Source organism: Pseudorasbora parva, chromosome 24, assembly GCF_024679245.1.
Source record: "Pseudorasbora parva isolate DD20220531a chromosome 24, ASM2467924v1, whole genome shotgun sequence".
Classification (NCBI taxonomy): Eukaryota; Metazoa; Chordata; class Actinopteri; order Cypriniformes; family Gobionidae; genus Pseudorasbora; species Pseudorasbora parva.
Window position 1 is genome coordinate 35471925 of NC_090195.1, and position 25509 is coordinate 35497433.

The following is a 25509-nucleotide window of genomic DNA, read 5'->3' on the forward strand; positions in this document are numbered from 1 at the left end:
AACGTACGGCTTTCACCCAGAGCTGGACAAACTACACAACTTCATTACCTGAGTGAAAGTAACAGTACTGCTGGTCAAATATTACTCTGTTACAAGTGAAAGTTGTAGAAACTGAGTTTTACTGGAGTAAAAGTACAGAAGTATTTGTTTTCAAAAGTACTTAAGTATTAAAAGTAAATATTATTTTTTATGTCAACACATTATTGTATTATAGTTGTATAAATGCACATTATGCCATCATGGTTTAAGCCAGTCAGTGACGCTCCATCTGACACACTAGCAGACGACTAACTTAAACTCATTTAAATACTTGTAGAAAAGTTACAAAGCTCTTTATAAAGCTGCTGTCACTTTAAGGCCGAATGCACGGATCCAATACACTGATACACATCTGATATTCTCACACTGTTCACCTTCACTGAAGACAGAATCAACTTTGTTTATGTGAATACTCCACTAAATGAGCATTTGGACATCCGTCTTCTTCCATTTTGCTCTAAACTATAAATCAGTGTTTAATAAATGCTGTGAAATCATTGAACTTCACGAGACTCTACAAGAGTGATTCCTGAAAGGCTTTCTGCAAAAACCCAAACACCTTTAAAAGAAGAAAAAAATCATCCGCTGACTTTCAAAGCTGCGACAGAAACGACTTTCCACTTCGAGGACCTTGATGGAAATGTAGTGGAGTAAAGAGGACGATATCTGTCTTTCAGATGGAGTGAAGTTAAAGTCAGAAGATTACAGAAAAAATAATACTCCAGTAAAGTACAGATACTCAACAAGTGAACTTGAGTACAGGACTCGAGTAAATGAGCTGAGTTACTGTCCATCTTTTCTTTCATCAGTGTCAGCAAACGGACTCGCATCTCTGCATGAGTTCTTCTGTCTCTTTGAAGCCTTTGGGTTTCTCCAAGCCTTGTTTTCTCTGACAAATTGTGCAATGCTAAAGCTGAATGAGCTAGGGAAGGACAATTTGCTTCGGTTTGTTTCATTTGAAGCCACATCCTGGCTTTTCCAAATCTGGAAATGAAACATGTTTGAACTGTAAAGGTCCAGCTCTTCTCCGTCCGCTTGTGGTTTTTGCTTTTCAACCGCTCGAAATGACCCGATGAAGCTCACAACATACAAACGGGTCACATTTCACCTCCGAATCCAAAACAGACGGTTTTAGGACCAAAACTGTTTAATTATGTTCATAATAATTAAGCACACTTCACAAGAGACCTTTCAAAAGATGTGGTTTGATAAGATTTAGGTGTTTTTAGAAGAAATGATAATTTTACTTGTGGCCGTTTTATATTCAGGCAAATGAAATAAAAAATTAAAATGATAAATTAAATAAAACTTGAAAAAGTTGAAAAAAGGGGATTTCTCCCCGAAGATGCCACTTGATATTGTGATAAAATAAAATACAATAAATTAAAATAAAATAAAATAAAGCATTATTTGAAAAGGTTCGAGGATCATTTTTTTCTGAAGATGCCACTTTATTTGATAATAATAATTATATACCACACACACACACACGCACACATTTATTTATTTAGTTTTAGTTTTTAATCAAATAAATGCTGCCTTGATGAGCAGATCAACATGGCTATTTTATATTCAGGATAAATTAACATAAATAAATAAATAAATAAATAAATAAATAAATAAATAAATAAATAAATAAATAAATAAATAAATAAATAAATAACTTGAAAAGGTTGGAGGAACTTTTTTTTGCCACTTTATTTGATTAAAAAAAAAACCTTTTAATTTAATTTAATAAAAAATGTTATCAAATAAATGCAGTATTGGTGAGCAGAAGAGACTTCTTTCAAAAACATTAAAACATCTTACCGAGCGCAAATCTTTGAATGGTGATATTTTGGTGGGAAATTATCTTCATTTAATTTCAATCATCTATCTTACGGGATCTTAATTAGTCTCACGGGTATATCTGTGGCAATAGCCAACATAGGAGGGGTCAAAATTATCTATTTTTCTTCTATGCCAAAAATCATTAGGATATTAAGATCATGTTCCATGAAGATATTTAGTAAATTATCCTAAATGTATTATTAGTAGTAATATGCATTGATAAGGACATTATTTGGACTTTAAAGGAGATTTTCTTAATATTTACATTTGTTTGCACCATCAGATTCCAGATTTACAAATATTGTCCTATCATAAACCATACCGCAACTATGCATCTTTATTCAGCTTTATTCAGATAATGTATAAATCTCAATATCAAAACATGACCCTAGGTCATGTTTATGATGGACCCTGGTTTTGTGGTCCAGGGTCAGATTTGATCAAAAGACTTGGTTAAAAGACTTTACCAGATTAATCTGAGCAATGGCTCAAAACGAGACCTTGTCTCACACACTCCCTTTAAAAGCACATGATCCTGTGGTATACACACACGAGAAAAAGGGTGTCAAAGTTGTACTTTAGGGGTACAGCAGCTTGTCTCCTGGGCAGTACCCTTAAAAGGACAACTTTGTACCTTTTTTTACACCTAAAGGTGCATATTAGTACAAATGCGTACCTTAATATGAACCTTTTTATGGTAAAAATTGTACAAAGTTGTCCTTTTAAGGGTACTGCCCAGGAGACAAGCTGCTGTACCCCTAAAGTACAACTTTGACACCCTTTTTCTCGTGTATCTGCTGGAGGAATGAGAGCTGTTTTGCCCAGTTTTGCTGTTTTCAAAGGTGGCTACGCTACGCTAACATCCGCTCAACATGTTTTTGGGCTCGGGGTGAGGGATTTTGAGGAAAAATATTTAGTCAGTCTTAGATTTCAAGACAGCGTCCAAATAAGCGGCCATTGCCTTTTTGTTTAATGGCGGGGATTTTAAATATGATTATTTTGCAGTCTCAGTTTATGGTATTAGCGGGATTAGCTGTCCATTAACACTTCACATTGGCAGTGTTGCTAGACACCTTAATCGACTGCGTTTTTAGGACACACTGAGTGTTTAGAGCGAAACCGGGCTGCCTGCCACAAATACCCCAAACGAACTAAGGTTTATTTTGCTTGCAGCGTTGCAAAAACTGCCACTCATTAGCCGAGTATACACTCAACAAAAAACGATTGCATGATGCTGTTCACTTTAATTAAGTAACTCATCTCAATTCAACACCATTCTATCAGGTTTCTGGAACAAATGTGATCGCCTCATGTTATATCGACTTAAAACCGTTACTCTTTTGACATAACTTGATGTTTTTACTTTAAATAACATGTTTCAATCAAATAACCCAATCAAACTAGACATTCACTTCCCATCATGCTTTGCAAAGCTGAATTCGGAGAGTTGATGTTTAAATAAAGTGCTAATTTACGATTTACAATCATGTATCAGATTTACGAATTGGATGGATAGATGCACTTTTATGATGGACAGATGCACTTTTATGATGGACAGATGTACTTTTATGATGGACAGATGCACTTTTATGATGGACAGATGCACTTTTATGACGGACAGATGCACTTTTATGACGGACAGATGCACTTTTATGACGGACAGATGCACTTTTATGATGGATGGATGCACTTTTATGACGGACAGATGCACTTTTATGATGGATAGATGCACTTTTATGACGGATGGATGCACTTTTATGATGGATAGATGCACTTTTATGACGGATGGATGCACTTTTATGATGGATAGATGCACTTTTATGACGGATGGATGCACTTTTATGATGGATAGATGCACTTTTATGATGGACAGATGCACTTTTATGATGGACAGATGCACTTTTATGACGGACAGATGCACTTTTATGACGGACAGATGCACTTTTATGACGGACAGATGCACTTTTATGATGGATGGATGCACTTTTATGACGGACAGATGCACTTTTATGATGGATAGATGCACTTTTATGACGGATGGATGCACTTTTATGATGGATAGATGCACTTTTATGACGGATGGATGCACTTTTATGATGGATGGATGCACTTTTATGACGGACAGATGCACTTTTATGATGGATAGATGCACTTTTATGACGGATGGATGCACTTTTATGACGGACAGATGCACTTTTATGATGGATAGATGCACTTTTATGACGGATGGATGCACTTTTATGATGGATAGATGCACTTTTATGACGGACGGATGCACTTTTATGACGGATGGATGCACTTTTATGATGGATGGATGCACTTTTATGACGGATGGATGCACTTTTATGATGGATTGATACACTTTTATGATGGATAGATGCACTTTTATGATGGATAGATGCACTTTTATGATGGATAGATGCACTTTTATGATGGATAGATGCACTTTTAGGATGGATAGATGCACTTTTATGATGGATAGATGCACTTTTATGACGGATGGATGCACTTTTATGATGGATAGATGCACTTTTATGACGGACAGATGCACTTTTATGATGGATAGATGCACTTTTATGACGGACGGATGCACTTTTATGACGGATGGATGCACTTTTATGATGGATGGATGCACTTTTATGATGGATTGATACACTTTTATGATGGATAGATGCACTTTTATGATGGATAGATGCACTTTTATGATGGACAGATGCACTTTTATGATGGATAGATGCACTTTTATGATGGACAGATGCACTTTTATGATGGATAGATGCACTTTTATGATGGATAGATGCACTTTAATGATGGATAGATGCACTTTTATGACGGATGGATGCACTTTTATGATGGATAGATGCACTTTTATGATGGATAGATGCACTTTTATGACGGATGGATGCACTTTTATGATGGATAGATGCACTTTTATGACGGATGGATGCACTTTTATGATGGATAGATGCACTTTTATGACGGATGGATGCACTTTTATGATGGATAGATGCACTTTTATGATGGACAGATGCACTTTTATGATGGACAGATGCACTTTTATGACGGACAGATGCACTTTTATGACGGACAGATGCACTTTTATGACGGACAGATGCACTTTTATGATGGATGGATGCACTTTTATGACGGACAGATGCACTTTTATGATGGATAGATGCACTTTTATGACGGATGGATGCACTTTTATGATGGATAGATGCACTTTTATGACGGATGGATGCACTTTTATGATGGATAGATGCACTTTTATGATGGATAGATGCACTTTTATGATGGATAGATGCACTTTTATGATGGACAGATGCACTTTTATGATGGATAGATGCACTTTTATGATGGACAGATGCACTTTTATGATGGATAGATGCACTTTTATGATGGATAGATGCACTTTAATGATGGATAGATGCACTTTTATGACGGATGGATGCACTTTTATGATGGATAGATGCACTTTTATGATGGATAGATGCACTTTTATGACGGATGGATGCACTTTTATGATGGATAGATGCACTTTTATGACGGATGGATGCACTTTTATGATGGATAGATGCACTTTTATGACGGATGGATGCACTTTTATGATGGATAGATGCACTTTTATGATGGACAGATGCACTTTTATGATGGACAGATGCACTTTTATGACGGACAGATGCACTTTTATGACGGACAGATGCACTTTTATGACGGACAGATGCACTTTTATGATGGATGGATGCACTTTTATGACGGACAGATGCACTTTTATGATGGATAGATGCACTTTTATGACGGATGGATGCACTTTTATGATGGATAGATGCACTTTTATGACGGATGGATGCACTTTTATGATGGATAGATGCACTTTTATGACGGACAGATGCACTTTTATGATGGATAGATGCACTTTTATGACGGATGGATGCACTTTTATGACGGACAGATGCACTTTTATGATGGATAGATGCACTTTTATGACGGATGGATGCACTTTTATGATGGATAGATGCACTTTTATGACGGACGGATGCACTTTTATGACGGATGGATGCACTTTTATGATGGATAGATGCACTTTTATGACGGATGGATGCACTTTTATGATGGATAGATGCACTTTTATGATGGATAGATGCACTTTTATGATGGATAGATGCACTTTTAGGATGGATAGATGCACTTTTATGATGGATAGATGCACTTTTATGACGGATGGATGCACTTTTATGATGGATAGATGCACTTTTATGACGGACAGATGCACTTTTATGATGGATAGATGCACTTTTATGACGGACGGATGCACTTTTATGACGGATGGATGCACTTTTATGATGGATGGATGCACTTTTATGATGGATAGATGCACTTTTATGATGGATAGATGCACTTTTATGATGGATAGATGCACTTTTATGATGGATAGATGCACTTTTATGATGGATAGATGCACTTTTATGATGGATAGATGCACTTTTATGATGGACAGATGCACTTTTATGATGGATAGATGCACTTTTATGATGGACAGATGCACTTTTATGATGGATAGATGCACTTTTATGATGGATAGATGCACTTTTATGATGGATTGATACACTTTTATGATGGATAGATGCACTTTTATGATGGACAGATGCACTTTTATGATGGATAGATGCACTTTTATGATGGACAGATGCACTTTTATGATGGATAGATGCACTTTTATGATGGATAGATGCACTTTTATGATGGATAGATGCACTTTTATGATGGATAGATGCACTTTTATGATGGACAGATGCACTTTTATGATGGACAGATGCACTTTTATGATGGATAGATGCACTTTTATGATGGATAGATGCACTTTTATGATGGATAGATGCACTTCTATGATGGATTGATACACTTTTATGATGGATAGATGCACTTTTATGATGGATAGATGCACTTTTATGATGGATAGATGCACTTTTATGACGGATAGATGCACTTTTATGACGGATGGATGCACTTTTATGACGGATAGATGCACTTTTATGACGGATAGATGCACTTTTATGACGGATAGATGCACTTTTATGACGGACGGATGCACTTTTATGACGGATAGATGCACTTTTATGACGGATAGATGCACTTTTATGACGGATAGATGCACTTTTATGACGGACGGATGCACTTTTATGACGGATGGATGCACTTTTATGACGGATAGATGCACTTTTATGACGGATAGATGCACTTTTATGACGGATAGATGCACTTTTATGACGGACGGATGCACTTTTATGACGGATAGATGCACTTTTATGACGGACAGATGCACTTTTATGACGGATAGATGCACTTTTATGATGGATAGATGCACTTTTATGATGGATGGATGCACTTTTATGACGGATAGATGCACTTTTATGACGGATAGATGCACTTTTATGACGGATGGATGCACTTTTATGATGGATTGATACACTTCTATGATGGATAGATGCACTTTTATGATGGATAGATGCACTTTTATGATGGACAGATGCACTTTTATGATGGACAGATGCACTTTTATGATGGATAGATGCACTTTTATGATGGATAGATGCACTTTTATGATGGATAGATGCACTTTTATGATGGATGGATGCACTTTTATGACGGATGGATGCACTTTTATGACGGATGGATGCACTTTTATGATGGATTGATACACTTCTATGATGGATAGATGCACTTTTATGGATAGATGCACTTTTATGATGGACAGATGCACTTTTATGATGGACAGATGCACTTTTATGATGGATAGATGCACTTTTATGATGGATAGATGCAGTTTTATGGACTTCAAACTACAACTACAGCTATCAAAAGGCTTGGATTAGCCAGGACTTTTTTGATAACTCTGGGTTAGTCCATATGAGACATCAGTGGGTTAATTAGAGTCTCTTGAAGCATCCAAAATACATTTGGGTCCAAAAATAACAAAAACTACGACTTTATTCAGCATTGGCTTCTCTTCCGGGTTTGTGTTCAGTCCTCAAATAAAGATTCAAACGGTTATGAATCAGCGAATCGATTCATGATTCGGATCGCCAAAGTCACATGATTTCAGCAGTTTGACACGCGATCCGAATCATGAATCAATTCACTGACTCATAACCGTCCATTAGGATCCTTTGGAAGGTAATGTTATTTTTAGTCCAGTGATCCTATATCGCTCTTCTCTCCTCGTCATTTCTCACTAACACTACAGTGAGCGGGGCTAAATGTATGATGACTAAGTGGGCGGGGCTAAATGTATGATAATGAAGTGGGCGTGGCTAAATGTATAATGTTGAAGTGGGCGGGCCAATGTATGATGATTAAGTAGGCGGGGCTAAAGTTATGATGATGAAGTGGTCGCTGATCTTCTTCTGCAGAGGGTCTTTCACTGATCTATGACATCATCAATAGGCTAATTTCACAACGAGACGTTCTCTGGGATTGGTTACAATAAAAGCTGTTTTTGGACTAACAGTTCTGAAACTTACAGGACATTCTTAAATCATGAGGATCTCATATGGCAAAACCTCAAGGAAAATTAGTTTCTCAGTTCATGACCCCTTTAAAGTAAACTTGTTGTTAGTTTTTTTTCTGCTGCAAAAACTTAAAATAACTACATTTAGTTAAATAAATAATAATGTAATATATTTAAAATATTTCAATTACCTGACACACATAGAGTGGCAATTTAAACTCAAACCTGCGACTCTAGTCACAATGCAATCTCGTTTTCATTTGTGGGTTGTGTTTTAGTCAGTGGACCCTTTCAGACGCTGTTCTGATGGAACTTCAAATACACTTGGAGATTTTATTCAAACAAAATGTCTCTAATCAAGCACTATTGTTTTCTCAGAGCGAGTTTGCGTTAGTTTAACAAACTGCGCATAAATGTGAACAGCCTCACCATCTTGATCTTCCTTTTCACATTTGAAAAGACATGAAGGGGGAAAAAACATGTATAACTGTATGAACTGATGTCTGAAACTGTTGATTTAAACAGTTTTCATCTTTTATTTACTGTCTGTTACCACCCGTGAACGAAAGCTAATTCTCCATTCCACGAGGATAGGAACGGATTGCTTTGTTATTACACAGATTCTTTACTTTCAGTCATTTCATTTTTTAGACCACATTCTGTTTTGAAAGGGCTGTTCGCTCTCGGTTTCAAGAAGGATCTTTTGTATCATAGTTAATCGAGAATAGTATACAACAAATGATATCAAACTTGTAGAACGCTCTGAGTCCTCAATGAGTCCTCTTGAGTTGCTGTGAGTAAGAGTCGGCTCTGGGCTTCTGTCTTAAAACAATGTTTGAGAAAATCTCAAAGCTTTCTGGCAGCGAGACAGACCACTAAGACCTTTGATTTAATGAGTCACTCACCCGAGCTTAAAGCCAGAAATGAAAATATCCCAACCAGCAGACAAACCACTAACCGTATGATAATGGGGCCAGTCTAACGGAGATGTTTAGCTCTTTTGTTCAGTCAGTTTGTGTAGGATACAAGGCGGCTTTTCAACAACAAAATCTGCTCGGGAGTGGCAATTATATGCCTTTTATGGTTCTGTGATCCTTTGATCAAAAGCCTTCATTCAATAATTATAAACCATCAACCAAACCAACCAGCTATGAGGTGAATCACAACATTACAAACTTAAATATGAAGCAAAAAGCTTTAAGAGTGTGGGTTGACTGACTCCATGACATTCGCAGAGCTTCATGAAGTGGGCAGGGCTTCTTTTGGCACAATTTTTTTTGATTCTCTGATTGGTGGAGAATTCTTTGCAGAATCGTTGGTAATGTAGTTTTTGACCAGGAATTCTGCTGGTAAATACACCAATCAGGCATAACATTATGACCCCATGGATCGGACTTGTTTGTTCGGCTCATCCCACAGATGCTTGATTGGATTGAGATCTGGGGAATCTGGAGGCCGAGTCGACGCCTCAAACTGGTTGTTGTGCTCCTCAAACCATTCCTGAAGCATTTGTGCTTTGTGTCAGGAGCATTATCCTGCTGGAAGAGCCACAGCCACCAGAATACCGTTTCCATCAAAGGCTGAACATGGTCTCAGCAATGCTTAGGTAGGTGGAGCGTGTCAAAGTAACATCCACATGGATGGAGGACCCAAGGTTTCCCAGCAGAACATTGGCCAAAGCATCACACTGCCTCCGCCGGCTCGCCTTCTTTCCATAGTGCATCCTGGGGCCATGTGTTCCCCAGGTAAGCCACACACACACACACACAACACAACAAACTGAGCTGCTCTGTGTATTCTGACAGCTTTCTATCAGAACCAGCATTAACTTCTGGAGCAGTTTGAGCTCCAGTAGCTGGTCTGTTTGATCGGACCCCACGGGCCAGCCTTCGCTCCCCACGTGCATCAATGAGCCTTGGCCGCCCATGACCCTGTGGCCGGTTCTCCACTGGTCCTTCCTTGGAGCACTTTTGATAGATACTGACCACTGTTATACTGTTTATATATATAAAAAACAAACATTTGAAATTACAGTAAGTCTGTCTGTAACAGTTTATACGTTAATGTGAGAAAATCAATGGCATACAGAACCAATCTATTAGAAAACATATGACCGCTGAATGCTGTGATTGACCAATCAGTATCGAGTATTCCTGGGAGCCATGTAAAATCTTTTATAACTGTGGTTCCAATTATGTATGAAAATATAATAGGCATTTTGGATAACTTTATAATGCACAAAGGTTGCATATCAATTGTTACTCTGTTTTCTTTTAGCAATGTTCTAATGTTAAGGTGAATGAAAATATGAATACATGCTGAGATTTGGCATACGCTTTTTATTTGGTTAGCTGCTGGGATTAAATGTCCCAGCATTCCTGGCAAGGACTTTTACACCCAACCTAAATAACACTGATGTTGACGTTGAAATAATACCAAAGTTGACAAAAATATACCCAAAAAACATTAAAAATACCAAATTTTATTAGAACTAAACATTAATGTCAAACATAAATATGTCAGTTCATTGATGCTGGGGAATTTATGAGTTTGAGAGGACAGAAACCACAGGCAGGAATAGTGCAGTGCGTGTGATTCAAAACCATGTTCCCTTGCTGATTCTCTCTCGACACACGTATGTGCACATCCACACACACACACACACACACACACACACACACACACACACACACACACACACACACACACACACACACACACACACACACACACACACACACACACACACACGACTCCTTTTACACCAGTAACTGGATCTGTTATTTTTTCAGCTCTGTTTAAAATTGGACTTAAAAACTCATTGGCCAGGAAAGCCTTGTGCATTGCTTTATGCGCAAGAATGAACCTCATTGGCTCTCGCTGAAGCTCAAACGTGATGCGTAACACGAGAATGAACCTCATTGGTTCTCACTGAAGCTCAAACGTGATGCGTAACACGAGAATGAACCTCATTGGATCTCGCTGAAGCTCAAACGTGATGCGTAACACGAGAATAAACCTCATTGGCTCTCACTGAAGCTCAAACGTGATGCGTAACACGAGAATGAACCTCATTGGCTCTCACTGAAGCTCAAACGTGATGCGTAACACGAGAATGAACCTCATTGGCTCTCACTGAAGCTCAAACGTGATGCGTAACACGAGAATGAACCTCATTGGCTCTCACTGAAGCTCAAACGTGATGCGTAACACGAGAATGAACCTCATTGGTTCTCATTGAAGCTCAAACGTGATGCGTAACACGAGAATAAACCTCATTGGCTCTCACTGAAGCTCAAACGTGATGCGTAACACGAGAATAAACCTCATTGGCTCTCACTGAAGCTCAAACGTGATGCGTAACACGAGAATAAACCTCATTGGCTCTCACTGAAGCTCAAACGTGATGCGTAACACGAGAATGAACCTCATTGGTTCTCATTGAAGCTCAAACGTGATGCGTAACACGAGAATGAACCTCATTGGCTCTCACTGAAGCTCAAACGTGATGCGTAACACGAGAATAAACCTCATTGGCTCTCACTGAAGCTCAAACGTGATGCGTAACACGAGAATGAACCTCATTGGTTCTCATTGAAGCTCAAACGTGATGCGTAACACGAGAATGAACCTCATTGGTTCTCATTGAAGCTCAAACGTGATGCGTAACACGAGAATGAACCTCATTGGCTCTCGCTGAAGCTCAAACTTGATGCGTAACACGAAAATGAACCTCATTGGTTCTCGCTGAAGCTCAAACGTGATGCGTAACACGAGAATGAACCTCATTGGTTCTCATTGAAGCTCAAACGTGATGCGTAACACGAGAATGAACCTCATTGGTTCTCATTGAAGCTCAAACGTGATGCGTAACACGAGAATGAACCTCATTGGCTCTCACTGAAGCTCAAACGTGATGCGTAACACGAGAATAAACCTCATTGGCTCTCACTGAAGCTCAAACGTGATGCGTAACACGAGAATGAACCTCATTGGTTCTCATTGAAGCTCAAACGTGATGCGTAACACGAGAATGAACCTCATTGGTTCTCATTGAAGCTCAAACGTGATGCGTAACACGAGAATGAACCTCATTGGCTCTCACTGAAGCTCAAACGTGATGCGTAACACGAGAATAAACCTCATTGGTTCTCATTGAAGCTCAAACGTGATGCGTAACACGAGAATGAACCTCATTGGTTCTCATTGAAGCTCAAACGTGATGCGTAACACGAGAATGAACCTCATTGGTTCTCATTGAAGCTCAAACGTGATGCGTAACACGAGAATGAACCTCATTGGCTCTCGCTGAAGCTCAAACTTGATGCGTAACACGAAAATGAACCTCATTGGCTCTCGCTGAAGCTCAAACTTGATGCGTAACACGAAAATGAACCTCATTGGTTCTCGCTGAAGCTCAAATGTGCTTCGGTTTAAGTAAAAAAAAAAAAAGGCTGAACAGGTTCTGCCATTTTCAGTTTGTGTCAGCGTGAGGTAATCAGAGCTGCTAACACAAGCTCTTGAAGCAGCAAGCTCATTTGCATTTAAAGGGACACACACAAAAACTGTTTGTTTTTGTTCACCCTCAAAAAGTGACAATTTTAACCTTCTATAAAATTATCTGTGGGTATTTTGAACTAAAACTTCACATACACAGTCAGAGACTTATTTAACATGTTGTAAAAAGGGGCATTATACGACTCCTTTAAATAATTATAAACCAACAGTATAAAAAGTGAGGATTTCACTTCTAAATTGCCATTAAAAAGACATAAACATTTCTACTTCTCTAAAGCTGTAGGGTTTATTAGATACTGTCTGTCTGTTTCAGTGTCTTACGTACACTTATGTATACCTATAACTCTGAGATCAGTCTTGGGAAGTTTTGTGTGTTTTGTTCACCATGATCAATCAAAACCATCAATACAGATGAATCCAGTGCGGGTTAAATATTAAATGAGGCTTATGAAACATTTTAATAGGCTGTGGACGTGCTATTGGCAGAAGCATATTAACATGATGTTGATTTAACATAACCTCTGATGATGGATATTAAAACTATACATGCTTATATTTTGACAAAAGGTCAAATTTAGGTTCTTTAACCTCTATATATGGATGATTTTGTGAGGGAAAATTAAATAGGCATGTGCAGTTTTAATGTCCATCATCAGAGGTTATGTTAAATCAACATCATGTTAATATGCTTCTGCCAATAGCACGTCCACAGCCTATTAAATTGTTTTATAAGCCTCATTTAATATTTAACCCACACTGGATCCATCTGCATTGATGGCTTTGATTGATCATGGTGTGCTGGATAACTTTCATCTGACGGCTTTCTGAAATATAAAGTAAATGCTCTTTGCTGTGTTGCCACAAATAACACATCCGTCACCATGACTTCTTTCGTCAAGCGCTCGCTGGAAGGAAAGGAAGCAGAAAGCGGCCACGCAGGACTGATTTTGCTTGTAATTTCGTATCATAATGTGCTCATTAAATAACCTGAGTCATTGCATTTATAAGAAACCATAATGATGGTGTGAGTAGATTAGAAACTGGATGATAACTGATTCATTCGCGTTAAACGATGGACAAATTCAATAATAGGAACTCTACAGAATAGGCATAATGATGTTTCAAACTACTGTGGTTGTGCCAACAGCTAATTAAAAATCAATAATAATAATACATTAATTCAACAATCTGAAAACAAGCCTCAAGGAATTGTTTGCATATTTTACTGGAAAAAAAAGGCTAAATGGAAATCCCTGAATGTTCCTACAAAGATCACGCAATTGCCAAAAGTTAGAAGCCATCAAAAGCCGTAATTTAGGAGCCTTTTTTTGCTGAAGTGTCTTGTTGCACACATGAGCAGCGAAGGCTCTGGCGTGTTTGTTTAGTCTGCAGATGAACGCTCTGCAACTAAAGGTTTCACACTTCATTCAGAGCGGCCTAGGCTGCGGATGTAACCTTCAGCGTCCGCTCGTCACTTCACACACACACACACACACACACACACACACACACACACACACACACACACACACACACACACACACACACACACACACACACACACACACACACACACACACACACACACACACACTAACAAAGCAGGTACGCAGCTGTCCGACAGAGCTGACAGAAGCCAGAATATAACGTGACGTCAGATGCTCGCAGGATTACTCTGCAATATGTAAAAGTCATAGACTATTTCATTTTCAACACCAAAATTTTAGGTCAAAATGTATATCAATATATAAGTGATAATATTTATATAATGTATATTCTGGTTACAATATTTTCTCATATTCCAGTTAAATACACAGTACGTAGAGACAACTAAACCTTTCGTTGGTTGATCACAATTAAAACTCTCCCGTTTGCTAATCCGACCAGCCACACACGGCAACAGCGACTCAGCCAATGGCGTGAGTTTGGGGCGGGGCCATCTGTGTTTCTGACCAATGGCAGAAGGGGGCAGGGATTTTGAAGACCTGCTTTAAAATAGTCAATTTGTATAAATTGCAGACACACCTTCACTGTAAAAAAAAAAAAAAAAAGTCTCCAATTGTAAATTTTCTAGTGACTGATCACAACTAATTTTTTTTGTAATTTTAGTAAGTTTCATATTTAAGTTGGGTGTCCACCTTAGAGATAGTCACCATATTTATAATGAAACCATCATATTTGAGATATAAAAAATGAGATAATAATCATATATAATAAAATATAAGTTATTGTTACTACTGTAAATATATTAAATTATGGGATCTCCTTCAATGCTTTCAGAATCTTTACTTTTTAAAATGATTTTGTTTCTATATTTTTCAGATATATTTCTATATTAACATATTTTAATGACAGCATATTTATTGATCAAAAATGTATTATTGTATTCATCAAAAATAAACAGAAAATAGTTCAAACTTTGCTAAAGTGATTGTTTTGAACAAGTATTATCTTAGACATTATTAAAAACATATCTTAGCGGAAGTATTTGCATCAACGCTGTGTGCCTTTTGCACTTTGTCCTTAAGGTGTGCCTTAGCCACGTTGTATTATTGGTTGTTGAAATAAGTTGCCTAATTTAATAAAGGGTTTAAAAATAGGCAAGTGTAAAATGGCCCTGGAAAATGTGTGTCTTTACTTTTTGAACAGCTAAGACATAAAAAGGTCATTTAAATAATTTTTTTAAAAAAAAGATAAAAGAGAACTGAAGCAATGTATTAGTGTAGCAAAACTGTGATTTCAAAGGCCTTAGATTTTTTTCAATGGCCGCCTCTTTATTCTTCATGAACGCTCGTTCTTTGAGGTGTGATGTGCAGTGGGACTGTTGCTGGCGGCTTCACTTTAATTGCTGGAGTGAGAAAAAGTCTGAATTTAGTTTTTGCTTGGCCAATGTTTCACAAAAGGTCCTTTCAGGTAGTCGAATGTATTTCAGAGGCTGAGCTGTCAGATTACAGACAGGAAACGTTTAAGATAAAACTGTATGAATAGTCCCACTATGTAGCATGCGAAGAAAAAGCAACACCCAGAAGGAACACATGGGTGATCAAAACGTATTTAATATAAAATTGGCTTTGGACCATTTCAAACCACCCTGTGTATGATGGCTCTCTCTGGAAATGAAATATGGCATCATATATGTGATGTAGAGCCTGATTAAATGCAGCCATGTGAGCGATCCAGTCTTGAATATGATACGGAAAGCTTTAAAACACGAGCAGCTTTGATATGCGATCTATATTGTGACAAATGGCCGTCGGGAAACATCAAAACTCAATGTAAGTGGACGACGCTAAAATCTCTCCTTCAACCAGAGCTGGACAGTAACTCAGCTCAATTACTCGAGTCCTGTACTCAAGTTCACTGTTTGAGTATCTGTGCTTTACTGGAGTATTATTTTTTCTGTAAACTTCTGACTTTAACTTCACTCCATGTGAAAGACAAATATCGTTCTTTTTACTCCACTACATTTCTGTCAAGGTCCTCGATGTCGAAAGTCGTTTCTGTCGCAGCTTTGAAAGTCAGTGATGATTTTTTTCTTCTTTAAAAGGTGTTTGGGTTTTTGCAGAAAGCCTTTCAGGAATCACTCTTGTAGAGTCTCGTGAAGTTCAATGATTTCACAGCATTTATTAAACACTGATTTATAGTTTAGAGCAAAATGGAAGAAGACGGATGTCCAAATGCTCATTTAGTGGAGTATTCACATAAACAAAGTTGATTCTGTCTTCAGTGAAGGTGAACAGTGTGAGAATATCAGATGTGTATCAGTGTATTGGATCCGTGCATTCGGCCTTAAAGTGACAGCAGCTTTATAAAGAGCTTTGTAACTTTTCTACAAGTATTTAAATGAGTTTAAGTTAGTCGTCTGCTAGTGTGTCAGATGGAGCGTCACTGACTGGCTTAAACCATGATGGCATAATGTGCATTTATACAACAAGAATACAATAATGCGGCGACATAAAAAGGGAAATTTACTTTTGATACTTACGTACTTTTGAAAACAAATACTTCTGTACTTTTTACTCTCGTAAAAATCTGTTTTTACAACTTTCACTTGTAACGGAGTAATATTTGACTGTTACTTTCACTCAAGTAATGAAGTTGTGTACATTGTCCACCTCTGCCTTCAAGACATTATTAACATTTAGAGTTGTACTGTCTGGACTAGCTCAAGCAGAACTAAAACGTATTCTCAATGAGAGATAAAGTTGAGTGCCAACTGTACTACAAATTAACCTAATTTTCAGCAGAAGAAATGCTGCTATCATTGATGTTTTGCAAATTCTTCTCTCTAATCCTGAGAGCTTTTGTCTGCTGTCTATGGTGGCAGCCTGCCTGGAATCAGACACAAAGGAGACGGAGACGCGAGACTGAGCCGTAGTGAAGCCGTAGAGTCTGACTAAGCCGTGGCTAAATGGAGCATGACTCAAAGCGCTTTCTCTGCCATCGTCTGTAAATGTAGGCCTTCTGTGGCTGCTGACTGACGGATTGCAGTGCGCTGTAGGACAGGTGTTGAAGACGGAGTTAAGGTGCGGTCAGGTTTACCGTCGCTTGGCAAATTATTATGGGACAAATGTTAACCCTTAAAGGGTTAGTTCACCCAAAAATGAAATGTCTGTCATTAACTCCTCTCCCTAATGTCGCTCCACACCCGTAAGACCTCCGTTCATCTTCACACACAGTTTAAGATATTTTATATTTAGTCCAAGAGCGTATGCAAGTGTATGCACACTATACTGTCCATGTCCAGAAAGGGAATAAAAACATCATCACAGTAGTCCATATGAGACATCAGTGGGTTAATTAGAGTCTCTTGAAGCATCCAAAATACATTTGGGTCCAAAAATAACAAAAACTACGACTTTATTCAGCATTGGCTTCTCTTCCGCGTTTGGGTTCAATCCTCAAATAAAGATTCAAATGGTTATGAGTCAGTGAATCGATTCATGATTCGGATCGCCAATGTCACGTGATTTCAGCAGTTTGACACGCGATCCGAATCATGAATCAATACAGTGATTCATAACCGTTCAAAAACTGCACATTTTAAGTACAATCGACTTGGATGTTTAGGTTATTTCAACTTAGATAATGTGCATTATGTGCTGACTTTAAAAAACGAGTTGAATCTTGTATAACTTTTTAACATTTCTTAACTTATTTTGATGAGTTAAAACAATGTAAAAACACATGTTGTCCTAACTTATTGAACATATATTTTTTTCTTCTGTCTCTTCATAGTGGCTCGTTTAGAGGAATAAAGAGCCGTAATGAGAGCGTGACAGTCAGTCAACAACATCTGCAGTGTTCCAGAAAGTCTTTTTAATTCTGCAGAGCCATAAATGAAGCAGCTGTCTAACAAAACACTGTGTGTGGTTTAAGTTCAACCACCTCCAAACCCCAGTTTAAACAAAACGGAGAGACGAGGACTTCTTTAGTAGTGTACTTAAGCCCTGAAACAGATGAACACAAACACTTCTACCTCTCGAATTAAAGCACTGTTATGATCAGAAGTGTCAGACTGCAAGTCACATTTCAACATAATGCAAAGTTTGCATTCGGGAGATGGTGTTTCTGACCTTCGAAAGGATGAGGAGAGCCATAAAACAGGAAACAGTCGCAAATATTTGTGCAAACTGATGCTGTTTCTTGAAGTTTTGGTTCTACCTTTGCCCTATAAAAGTAAATAACTGTTGTTTATTTCCTGTAAACGAGCAAACAAAATATTTCCTCAGAGTGCAATAAAATATTTAGGTATACCTAAAAACGGCGCTCACCTTCGTCACGTCCCACCCAAGAGCTGGATGTTTGCAGAAATCACTTACAGTTGTGTTTATGATGCTCAAGCCCGTCTGATAACATTAAAAATCATACCTTCGGTCAAAGAGGGGTGCATGCTTTATTCCGACTAATAATGTCAATGTCTTTTTAGAAACGGATGGGTTGAGCTCACAAAAGAGCAGAATTAGACATTTACAGCATCAACAACTCTCCCAGATGACTCCAGAAGAGTTCTCTTATACTGCAATATAGGTCATTTAAACTGAACATTATAATGTAATGCTACTTTTGCAGTACTTCAGAATGTCTGTTTACTTGTCTGTGCTTTTCGCACTGCATTCTGGGATTGCTATGAAGCAACAGACCGCAACATTTGGGTTCCGGAAGTAAAAGTGACATTCATTTTCTTGATTTTAAATGTTAAAGGGAGTCGTGTGGAGCACTTTTATGATGGACAGATGCACTTTTATGATGGACAGATGCACTTTTATGATGGACAGATGCACTTTTATGATGGACAGATGCACTTTTATGATGGATAGATGCACTTTTATGATGGACAGATGCACTTTTATGATGGACAGATGCACTTTTATGATGGACAGATGCACTTTTATGATGGACAGATGCACTTTTATAATGGACAGATGCACTTTTATGATGGACAGATGCACTTTTATGATGGACAGATGCACTTTTATGATGGACAGATGCACTTTTATAATGGACAGATGCACTTTTATGATGGACAGATGCGCTTTTATGATGGACAGATGCACTTTTATGATGGATAGATGCACTTTTATGATGGATAGATGCACTTTTATGATGGACAGATGCACTTTTATAATGGACAGATGCACTTTTATGATGGACAGATGCACTTTTATGATGGATAGATGCACTTTTATGATGGATAGATGCACTTTTATGATGGACAGATGCACTTTTATGATGGATAGATGCACTTTTATGATGGATAGATGCACTTTTATGATGGACAGATGCACTTTTATGATGGATAGATGCACTTTTATGATGGACAGATGCACTTTTATGATGGACAGATGCACTTTTATGATGGACAGATGCACTTTTATGATGGACAGATGCACTTTTATAATGGACAGATGCACTTTTATGATGGACAGATGCACTTTTATGATGGACAGATGCACTTTTATGATGGATAGATGCACTTTTATGATGGACAGATGCGCTTTTATGATGGACAGATGCACTTTTATGATGGACAGATGCACTTTTATGATGGATAGATGCACTTTTATGATGGATAGATGCACTTTTATGATGGATAGATGCACTTTTATGACTGATAGATGCGCTTTTATGATGGATAGATGCACTTTTATGATGGACAGATGCGCTTTTATGATGGATAGATGCACTTTTATGATGGATAGATGCACTTTTATGATGGATAGATGCACTTATGATGGACAGATGCACTTTTATGATGGACAGATGCACTTTTATGATGGATAGATGCACTTTTATGATGGACAGATGCGCTTTTATGATGGATAGATGCACTTTTATGATGGATAGATGCACTTTTATGATGGATAGATGCACTTTTATGATGGATAGATGCACTTTTATGATGGACAGATGCACTTTTATGATGGATAGATGCACTTTTATAATGGACAGATGCACTTTTATGATGGATAGATGCACTTTTATGATGGACAGATGCGCTTTTATGATGGATAGATGCACTTTTATGATGGATAGATGCACTTTTATGATGGATAGATGCACTTTTATGATGGACAGATGCACTTTTATGATGGATAGATGCGCTTTTATGATTGACAGATGCACTTTTATGATGGATAGATGCGCTTTTATGATTGACAGATGCACTTTTATAATCGACAGATGCACTTTTATGATGGACAGATGCACTTTTATGATGGACAGATGCACTTTTATGATGAACAGATGCACTTTTATGATGGACAGATGCACTTTTATAATGGACAGATGCACTTTTATGATGGATAGATGCACTTTTATGATGGACAGATGCGCTTTTATGATGGATAGATGCACTTTTATGATGGATAGATGCACTTTTATGATGGATAGATGCACTTTTATGATGGACAGATGCACTTTTATAATGGACAGATGCACTTTTATGATGGACAGATGCACTTTTATGATGGATAGATGCACTTTTATGATGGACAGATGCGCTTTTATGATGGATAGATGCACTTTTATGATGGACAGATGCGCTTTTATGATGGATAGATGCGCTTTTATGATTGACAGATGCACTTTTATGATGGATAGATGCACTTTTATGATTGACAGATGCACTTTTATAATCGACAGATGCACTTTTATGATGGACAGATGCACTTTTATGATGGACAGATGCACTTTTATGATGAACAGATGCACTTTTATAATGGACAGATGCACTTTTATGATGGATAGATGCACTTTTATGATGGATAGATGCACTTTTATGATGGATAGATGCACTTTTATGACGGATGGATGCACTTTTATGATGGACAGATGCACTTTTATAATGGACAGATGCACTTTTATGATGGATAGATGCACTTTTATGATGGATAGATGCACTTTTATGATGGATAGATGCACTTTTATGATGGATAGATGCACTTTTATGATGATAGATGCACTTTTATGATGATAGATGCACTTTTGATGATGTGTATCTTATGGCATTTTACTACTTTAGTACTAAATGCTTTTGCTTTAGACATCAGTTTGCATTATTAACTTTTTTAAGTAGTTGTGTTCAATAAGCATATTTTTTATATAGACTCAACATGGTTAAATCAATAGTTTTATACTTTGTTTTAATTTAATTTTGTCATGTTCAATGCACACCATGAAATTCCTATTTGTGTTATGGAATATTGCAGTATTTATTTTTAAATGATTTATCCGTGCACATTATTATTGTTTTAAATTCACGTTCCTGGAAATGTTGAGTCAGAATAACTTCATTTCTCTCTGAGGAGGAGGGCGGGGCCACCTGTCACTCACATGAGATCGGCCAATAGCAAACCACAGCCACCCAATCAATTCCCCACAGACACAATCAAGCCCCGCCTACATTTGCTCTGTTCCAGAAGCAGCTGCTGTTTCACGCTGACTTTAAAGGGCTTCTTGTAGTTATTTTCCTCATTAAAGACAAAAAAGTCCACGTTCATAATGTTCATAATGATTTTTCTCATACGGTCAAACCCAAATGTATTTAGACCACTTCATCATTTTCTCACATTATCACAGTTTATTCGCTACAGTTTATAAAATGGTAATATTATATGATTCTGAGTTAAAGGTGCACTATGCAGCTTTCGTCCACTGGAGGGCGCCTATTCAAAACAAATCGTAGTTTGATGATGCAAAGTGTGAGCGCAGCATCTTGGGAGATGTGGTCTTCTCATCACAGCCGGTGGAAAATAGGACTCGGGCAGAAATCACGTTCATGCATGCGGTTATTAACGTTACTGTAGTCTAAAGCAGAGCAGGACCGAGTGTTGTAGACCTGAGCACAGCTGCTGGAGCGATTGTTAAACACACACACGGCTCGCGAACACCGGGACTTTTATTATGACAGGACGGGACACATTCGCCGGGCGCCTGCACAGATCCGCTCTTCCGGTTATGATTTTGAGGTAATGGAGCTCTGTTTATCATATTAGATACATTTAAGTGTGTTTAAAACGATGTTATGACGTTACTCCGTGCGTTCACTTGTTCACACTGCTAAGAGTAAAGCGCTCCTGCGAAATAAAACCCGAAACCGAGGGTAGCGCAGATATGACGCGATTGACAGGCGACTCCCTCAAACACTATGCTGACACGTCCCGGTCCTCAGTTAAAATAGCAATTTTCTCACAATTTACAAATAGTTGGAAACATCTGGGATATTGTAGGTACTCAACTGAACAAAATATATAACACTGGCCTAGTGTTTTTTGGATATTTTACTGCAAAAATACTACATAGTTCACCTTGTGAACTCAGTTGTGAACACAAAATACACTGCATCATTACAGCTTTTTTTTTTTTTTTTTTACAGGGTTTCGACATGCTCTCTATAAACCAGCTGCCTGTGATTAATTAATATCACAACAATGTCCAGAGTGCCTCTTTGTCCACTTGATAAGTGATTGAAAAGTGTCACAAGCTGATTAAATGTACTACAAATGGATAATTGTGTCATTTTGAAAATTGCCGGATCCTTTTTTGAATCTTGGTTGTGTGTCGTTCATGAATGATTTGTTCATTTTGAACGAATCTTTAATATGACTCGGGACTACCGAGTTGTCTCAGAGAGTGATTCGTTCATTTTGTGTTGACTGTGCGTGCATTACGCACCATTTGGCTTCTGATCGTTCTGATTCTGAATCGACAGGTGAGATCCGAGTCTTTTGTTCTTCCTGTCAGTCCCATAGAGACGGAAAGAGAAAAGATTGGCTCATTTGGCTGAACGCGACTCAAAGATCCGAGTCAGTAAAATGATCCGAACTTCCCACTACTCTCACTGACAGTTGCAGCGCAATATGAAAGACTTCGTCTAACTGTACAACAAACAACCAATGAAAATGAACAATATGAAACTAAAACGACATAAGCTTCATTTAAAATGGCTTAGGAACCGTAGGCTATTTAGAGGTGGATAAACTCAATTTAGAGGTGGATAAACGGTATTTCCAGATTTTGGGAGGTGCGTAAACGGCGTTTACAGCCGTTTAGCCTCCATTACATCTCTGATTACAACCAATCAGTTGTTAGATTTAAGAACAATTCGTGTCTGAATCATTTTGCTCCCATTTTTTATAAATTTCACTGGTATATGAAGAATATGTGGGTTTAATATGTTACAGTTGACTTTATTTTGTTCTCCTCACTTACAGAAATGAACTATTGAAAATAAAATGCTTTTCTTAAGAAAAGCCATTTTTGCCGTGTAGTGTCCTGCACACACTAGGAAAACATTATATCTGTGTCTGAATCATTTGGTTCATGGATTCTATCTTTTTAAAAAGGATTTTTATGGTGAAATAAATGAAAAGAATACTCCCTGAACCAACAGGAACACCAGCTATAGAGAACGACCCAATGTCCAACATCATTTTACGGCCTACTTTGCGTAGGAAACACACCAACAACCCTGGCAAGATCCGGATGTGGGACAGCTGTGTGTTCAGTAAAACAGGGAAGGTTTCACTCTCTGATCTTAACTCCGCTGGGCACTTTATCACGAATAATCAGTGTTGGTGTTATTCGTGGGAAGACTGTTAGAGAAACTCAAGCCTTCGCTATCTGTAAAAACAGGCTGTGTGTGAGTCAAACGAGGCAGATTATCCGACAGACGTCTCACACTATCAGGACACAGAGAAGACAACAGACAACTGAGACTGTACATATAACGGATTGTGTGTTTGATCTGAGAGAGGAAGAGTTGCTTGTGCTTCCTTTAGCCGGACAGTCTGTTTGGACAGACGTCGAGTGCAGGATTACTCATCCGACACTAAAAGAGTTACAGGAAAACACTGCTGTGATGGTGAAGCACACGATGGGGAATAACAGGCTCAAAACAGCACAACGACACGCAATAATGAACTGAGGAAACCAACTCACCCTCTTATATAGGCGCTAAAAGTGCTGTTTTTGAGAAGAAATAATATATTCACTGCAAAAAATGCTCCTCTTACTCAGTATTTTTGTCTTGTTTCCAGTCCAAACATCTAAAAATTCTTAAATCAGGATGCATTTACTATATAAGTAAAATGACATTATATTATTTTATTGTTTTTGTAAAAAATAAAGTCAAAATGAAGTGAGTTTTTGCTTAAAACAGGCAAAATCATCTGCCGACGCACTGTAAAAATTATATGTTCAATTAGTTATGACAACATATGTTTTAACATTGTTTTAACTCATCAAAATAAGTTAAGAAATGTTAAACTTTTTTTTAAAATTAGTTATACAAGATGTAACTCATTTTTAAAGTCAGTTTAACATAAGTTGAAATAACTTAAACATCCAAGTTGATTGTACTGCAAAAGTTTTAAATTTGCTTTTTTTTTGCAGTGTGGGGTGAGAAAAATAATGGATTGGCAGATCATCTTGGCTGTTTTAAGCAAAATAACATAACATTGGAAATGCATAAAACAAGTCCAATAAGTTATCTTGTGAATCAGTTACTGTTTATAATCATATTTGCATGTAATATGAGTATAAATTAGGTAGTTTGATTCAAGATAATATATATATATATATATATATATATATATATATATATAGAACAAGCATAAAACAAGACAAAACACGGCCAATAAGTCATATTCTATATTGTTCTTCTTTTCAATTATATGACCACATTAAAGAAAGTTTATTTTTATGAGGTTAACCCATTGGCCGATGTTTGTTCTTGTTTTCTTGTTTTATGCATAAACTCGCTTAAGTTTGGTGATTTTCCTCAAAAACAAGACCTGTGTTAACGATATTTGTGCTGTAAATCCAGACAACAATACTGAATATATATATATATATATATATATATATATATATATATATATATATATATATATATATATATATATATATATATATATATATATATATAATATGTGCAATGTTTTGATGAAATACCACGAGAAAATGCCATAAAATTGGAAATACATAAAAAAAGACAAAACTAGTCCAATTTAGTGAATCAGTTACTGTTTATAATCATATTTGCAGGGAATATGAGCATAAATAAGGTAGTTTAATTCAAGATAAAAACATTTTTCAACAACAAAATAAGA

At 37.4% G+C, this 25509-nt stretch overlaps 1 protein-coding gene across 2 annotated transcripts in view; it reads right to left on the bottom strand.

The window, feature by feature from the left end:
• LOC137064221 (piezo-type mechanosensitive ion channel component 2) overlaps positions 1-25509 on the bottom strand; it is a 266236-nt gene that overhangs the window by 239993 nt on the left and 734 nt on the right. The window lies entirely within an intron of this gene.